The sequence below is a fragment of the Lycium barbarum genome, chromosome 7, assembly GCF_019175385.1.
Source record: "Lycium barbarum isolate Lr01 chromosome 7, ASM1917538v2, whole genome shotgun sequence".
NCBI classification, from domain to species: Eukaryota; Viridiplantae; Streptophyta; class Magnoliopsida; order Solanales; family Solanaceae; genus Lycium; species Lycium barbarum.
In genome coordinates, this window is record NC_083343.1 from 106,945,718 (window position 1) to 106,952,994 (window position 7,277).

Sequence of the window (7,277 nt, forward strand, 5' to 3'; positions counted from 1 at the left end):
GGCGTTTGTCACATTTTGATTAACTCATATGATATTAAAGACTTCCGCTTATTTAATTCATGAAATCACGATTTGTTACGTTTAATTTATAAACTGTTGGAGGTGAATGTTGAACCCGGCGGGTTCAAGTGTTATTATTGCATTGTTTAGGTTCTTCCGATGTTGTTCATGACGTCGGATGCCGGTCACGTCTAGGGTGGGTTTTGGGGCGTGACAGATGTAAAACTTATACCATACGTCTAACACCAATAATGAGGAATAACATCAAGAAAACGAAATATAAACGGTCTTCTATAATAGTAAATTTAAAAAAAAATTAAGGTGGGGCCCACTCTTTTATAATAGTAGAAAAATTTTAAAGAAAAATTAATTTGGGTCCCACTTTTCTATAATAGTATAAATAAAAAAACAAATTTAAGGTGGGGCCCACTCTTTCCACAATAGTTGAGATAAAAAAAATTAAGGTGCGATCCACGTGAAGAATTAGGAAATAATTGCAACAAAAAAAAATTATGGTGGGATCCACGTGAAGAAAAAAAATAGGACATTTAAATAATGATAATAAGTTCAGAAAATGGTAAAGGTACGCTTACATAAAATTTACAGAAGAGAAATTTAGGAAAAAAGAAATAACGATTTAAATTGAACAAAAAAATCACTAAAGAAGTCATAAAACCAAAAGAATTAAAACTTATACCTTTAGACATATACGTCTCACACAAATAATGAGGAATAACATCGAGAAGACGAAATATAAACGGTCAAGAAACGTATACACATATTTTCTTAAAATGATGAAGTTGATCTATACTTAAAAATTTAAGACTACAGCAGATGCTAACACATGGAAGCGTTTTTCAGTGTTGTTGATTAGAAAGAGATGATAACATGAAACTCGGTAGGAGAAAGTTTATTCCAAATCTTTCAATTGGATAACCAAATCAGGAAAATCAGTATTCGTAACAAACACTAATATAATAAAGTTTTGAATACGGAGCACAAACTATAATATTATATTAATCGTATTTTGAACATAATATATATATATATATATATATATATATATATATATATATTACCACTATTTAAACACAACTACATACACATAGATATATTATAATCCAAAGTGGCAAAATTTTTGACATTGATCAATTGGAGCAATTTATAAACTTCAATTTATGGATATTTTTTTATTTTCCATTTATATTATTAATAATAAACATGTAGTTACAAAAAATATAAATAGTATAATGAAAAATAGTATAGAGTGTATACCATATTTAGAAAATGTTAAAGGTCAATAACACAATTCATATTAAACCATTTCAAATAATATCTTCTTATTATCCGTAAAATTTAAAATTAAACAAAAAGAATGCTTAAAGAAAGTGTCGAAGCAAGTATTTGTAGGAGATATTATATGTTACCTTACAAAAGTATTCAACAATTTAGGAAAGGTAGGTTAACACTGGCCTTGATCAAGAGAAAAACATAAAGAGTTTTTTTATTCTTGGCATGATTAAGACTTAAGATATTGAAAGTACGATAATAATGTTATAAATATACTAAAGAAAAATTACATATACATGGACAATATTAAATTAAATTTTTTCAATGAAAAAGATATCTCATTTAATTGGAGTTGAATACTAATTTCAACATGATTATCATAAATGTAAAGTAGAAATGCATAAACAATTTCAACCTTCCTCAATAGAATATGATTCGCATCAGTTGCTTGTTTTCTTTTTCCGCTTGAAAAAGGGACACCAGCTGCTTGTGATTCTCCATACAAGCACGTGTACTCCATTATATCTCACATTTAATTTTATCTTCTGAAGGCTGCCCAGGTTCTTTGACAACTTCTACTTCCTAATCATTTAAATATATATATATATATATATATATATATATATATATATATATATATATATATATATATATAAGGTATATGAAAATTCAGCTCATACATAGAAACAATTAGTTGAAGTATGTACTCATGTGTTTTTTATTTACATGTACCTGCTGAAAATAAAAAATCTGCACAAAATAACCAATGAATAGATATTTTTGGGAGATGCTTATGTTGCTGGTAAACTAATTCTGGAACCCTGTACACCTTATTTTAAGTACCCAAATGGTGCAGATGCATAACCCATTAGTCTTTTACTGCTTCAATCCCTTTCTCAGTGGTTTGATAGAAAGTGCCATGCTTGACCTTCTTACTAGCACCGGCCTAACACAAAAAATAATATCACACTTTATTTTTTAATTTGTTTAAAAAAGAATGATATATTTTTATGTTTAGAAATCATTTAACTTGAAACTTTCCCTTTTACCTTTAATGAAATAATTTAAATCCACACAAATATCTGTGACTTGTTTTAGACCACAAGTTTCAAAGATCTTTCCTTTCTTTTTTAAACTTCATGCCTAGTCAAACTATGTCACATAAATTAGGACAGAGAGAGTGTCTTTTAGTAATATAATTATGGAATTTTTATTATAGAAAGTATTATAATTCAATTAATTGAAAATATCAATAAATTATTTTACTTAGTCCGCTTCACCCATATATGACTTTCCTGGTTTGGTTCTACAATTGAAAGATTTGATATACACTTTCTCCTACCGAGTTTCATACCATCATCTCTTTCTACTCAATAACACTGAAAAACGCTTTCATGTGTTAGCATCTGTTGTAGTCTTAAATTTTTAAGTATAGGCCAACTTCATCAATTTAAGAAAATATGTGTATATGTAATTTCTTGACCGTTTACATTTCGTCTTCTTGATGTTATTCCTCATTATTTGTGTGAGACATATGTGTCTAAAATTAGTGCATTTTTATCCTTACCCAAAGGTATAAGTTTTAAATCTTTTGATTTTTTGACTTTTTTAGCGGTTTTTGTGTTCAATTTAAATTGTTATTTCTTTTTTCCTGAATTTCTCTTCTTTAAATTTCTTCTAAGCGTATCTTTACCATTTTCTGAACTTATTATCATTATTTAAATGCCTTTTTTTAACCGTGTTAAATATGGGCAGGTCAGGTAATTGATCTGTTTTTTGTCAACCCATTTTCGACCCGGCCCATATCCGACTCGACCGGCCTGTTTTCCACCCCTAGTCTTATGGGATACTAGATGATGAAAGCCCGTGCTAGCACGGGCCCAACACAAAAAATAGTACCACACTTTTCTTTTTAGTCTTCTAAAAAAGAATGATATATTTTTATGTTTAGAAATCATATAACTTGAAACTTCCCCTTTTACCTTTAATGAAATAATTTAAATCCACACAAATATCTATGACTTGTTTTAGACTACAAGTTTCAAAGATCTTTCATTTCATAACCAACTATTTTTTTTTATCCCACGTGGACATATGTCATAGTACTGAATATTTATCTCTTTTCATGTATACACGTATGCACTTCAATTTTAATTCTCCGACACATTTATTTCCTCCGTGTACTTATACGTGTTAATTTTTTACTTTTCACGTTCTTTGAGAATTAATAAATGAAGTACTCCCCTCGTCCCATATTACTTGGACACATTACTAAACTACTTTTTTTATCCCAGGTGGACATATGTCATAGTACTGAATATTTATTCTCTCCTCATGTATACACGTATGCACTTCAATTTTAATTCTCCAACACATATTTATTTCCTCCGTACACTTTTACTTGTTACTTTTGACTTTTCACTATGTCACATAAATTAGGACAGAGAGAGTACATTTTAGTAATATAATTATGAAATTTTTATTTTATAAAGTATTATAATTCAATTAATTGAAAATATCAATAAATAATTTTACTTAGTCCGCTTCTCCCATATATGACTTTTCGACAAGAGAGGGTTGCTCAGATGGTAAGCGCCCTCCACTTTCAACCCGAAGGTTGCGAGTTCGAGTCACCAAGGGAGCAAGGAGGGAGCTCCTGCGATTGGGGGGGGGGGGGGGTTAAAAAAATATATGACTTTCCTGGTTTGGTTCTCCAATTGAAAGATTTGAAATACACCTTCTCCTACCAAGTTTCATGTCATCATCTCTTTCTACTCAACAAAACTGAAAAGCGTTTTCATGTGTTAGCATCTGTTATAGCCTTAAATTTTTAAGTATAGACCAACTTTATCATTTTAAGAAAATATGTGTATACATTTCTTGACCGTTTATATTTCGTCTTCTTGATGTTATTCCTCATTATTTGTGTGAGACGTATGTGTCTAAAATTAATGCATTTTTATCCTTACCCAAAGGTATAAGTTTTAAATGTTTTGGTTTTATGACTTCTTTAGTGGTTTTTGTGTTCAATTTAAATCGTTATTTCTTTTTTCCTGAATTTCTCTTCTTTAAATTTTCTTTAAGCATACCTTTACCATTTTTTGAAAATATTATCATTATTTAAATGTCCTTTTTTTTTTTTGCAATTGTCTCCTATCTTTTAAACTATTACAAATTAAAAACTTTATCCTAATAAAATATTTGGATCCTATCATTGTAAAAATATTGAAGCACACTACTAATCATTTCAATTTTTCATATTGCTATTATGGGCCCAATTCATTATATTTTTCACCAATTGTTGAAAGAAAATATTTCATCTTTCAAAATAAATATGTCGTTTATAAGGTATTAGGTTTGTAGGATATTTTGTTTTTATTGAAAATTTATTAAGTCATATAAAAGTAAATTGATTCCTCATTTGCTCTAGAAGTTGATCAAATTGACATAAAAAATTGACCTTAAAATAAAATTTGATAAGCAAAAATTTGAAATTGGTAAATTAGTGGGGTGATTCTTGTCATTAACATGATTGAGATGTTGGATAATATACAATCCAGCATAAAATATTACATTCACGTAGTTATATTTTTAATTTACATCTGTATAGCCTCTCCCTCCAATCTCCATAGCTTTTTTTTGTACTCCTGTAGTACTAGTATTCAATAGACAGAGAAAGTACAGGTAAGGATTAATTTTTCAAAAGTAATTCTGAATATATTATTATCAAGCTTTCATGCAAAAATCAGAAATATGACTTCACTTAATCTTTTCCGAGCCAACCTAGAAAAAAGTATTTTTGGGTTGGCTCGGACGTACCCAACAATTTTTGTTTATATATATTTGTATTAGGAAATTTATTAAGTAGGTGTTTGGCCATAGATTTCAAATATTTTTCACTTTATTTGGAATATATGGAGTTAAGAGTTGAAAAGGGAGTTGTGTTTGGTTATATATACTTGTTGCAAAGAATAATTGTAATAATATTCATGGTTGAATGTACTTTATTTGAAATACAACTTCAAAAGTGAAAAGTGGGTTGAAAAATGGTTATCTTTTTCCAAATTTGAAATACAACTTCAAGTTGGATTCTAATTTTTATGGAAAAACACTGATTTTCAAATAAACACTCGACTCAAGGACTGATTTTCAAAATAAAGTGAAAAATTATTTCGGAAAAAAGTGAATCAAATGAGCTATGTTTCGATACAAAGTTCAGAAACCCATAAGCTTCAACTCCAGCTCCGCCTCTAAATTTGTGAACTGTCAAAAGATGTGACATGGGCTGATATTCAAGAAAACGCCATAAAAATGGAGGGTTGAATTGAACCCATCCACAATACTATGGATACCCCACTGATTATGAGTTTGGTGTAATGTGATATTTGGTCTTTCTCTTCTTCAATGGATGTTTTTTTGAAATCTTTATTGAATCAGATGTTTAACAAGACGATTCTTTACATGCTTAATATATTTTTTTTTTCAATACAAAGTAAAAAATGGAGTAAATTGATTTTATCATAGATAATAAGATAGTAAACTTGGTTTAACAAAGTCATGATCCACATCTTTTGTGTTTCCATAGGATTTATCATTCATTTGTTAACCTGAACTGTGAATCGAAGTCTTGTAGCAATGGTAAAGTTGTTCTCTGTGTGATCCACATGTCACAACCTTAAGTCGTGGAATCAGCCATTGATGCTTGGATTAGGGGAGGTTGTGTTGGGATATGTACTATTAACCATTTGTTTGGATATAGTATTTAGAGTTAATTACGTTGTATATCAATTAGAGTAATAATGCTACTAAAATTAAGTCTGTCAAGTGGTCCGGGCCAGCCCGAACCCGCCCCGGTAAACCCGGCCCACCACCGGCCCGGCCCAGACCTACTAAGAGGTGTAAGGAATTGGGCTAGGTGGGATTTATTAGGGGGCTGGGCCGGACAATGGACAACCCACTAGCCCGGCCCACCAGTAGCCCGGGTGATGGCCCATCGGGGCACCGACCCCGCCCGGCCCACTTCAGTTACTCGCTCAAAATGCATCCACACCGCACTTGAAGTTGATCTTCGAACTCGAGGAGAAGGTGGAGGTGAAGTAATGTACACTAGTTGAATAACAAATTTAGATAAAGAGACAATTGTGGAAGAATTCTGTGAAAATGAAAAAGAATGGAGGGGTATTTATAGTTTGAAAATATGACCAAAGTGCAGTTATTCATAAATTTAGGGGTTCAAATAAAATTAGCAACGACTAGTTTCTTAAATTTAGAACGGCTAGCTTTTTGAATTTGACGACGACTAAACTTTTTTTAATTTAGCAATTTTATCATTAGTTGTAAATGTTAATTTTATTATTAGTAGTAAATGTAAATGTGTATTTTTGTATTAGAACTTTAAAAAAAAAAAAAAAAAGGCCCGGCCCACTAACTAAAACCCGGCCCGGCCCACTTAGCCCACTACGTAACCTTACCCGGCTAGGGGGCTGGGCCGGACACCCCTTTCCCTCCTCCAACCCGGCCCACTAACTATGGCCCAGCCCCTCCCCATGTGACCCCCATTTATATGGCCCGGGCCACTTGACACCCTTAACTAAAATTGACCCATAGTTTTAAATCTTACAAAAAATGACCCAGCTCCTCTCCCACTCTCACGCTTTCTCTCTCTCTCTCTGCCTCTTCTCTCTCGCCCTCCCCTGCCACTGCACATCTGTCATTATCGCCGATAATGGTTAAGATCTAGATCTAGATCTATCAGAAAACTCGTCGCAGGTGGTGGTTGAGATCTAGATCTAGATCTATTAGAAAACTCATTGAGGTGGTGGTGGATTAACCGGTGATGAAACACATGTGGCGGAGATGCAATAACCGGCGGTGGTGGTCGCCTGGGTGACTACAGTGCACATTAATCAGTCATATTCATCAGGTCAATCCCAAATCCCATAGAATTCTAATAATTCTATTTGAAAAAATGAATAATCATGAAAAGC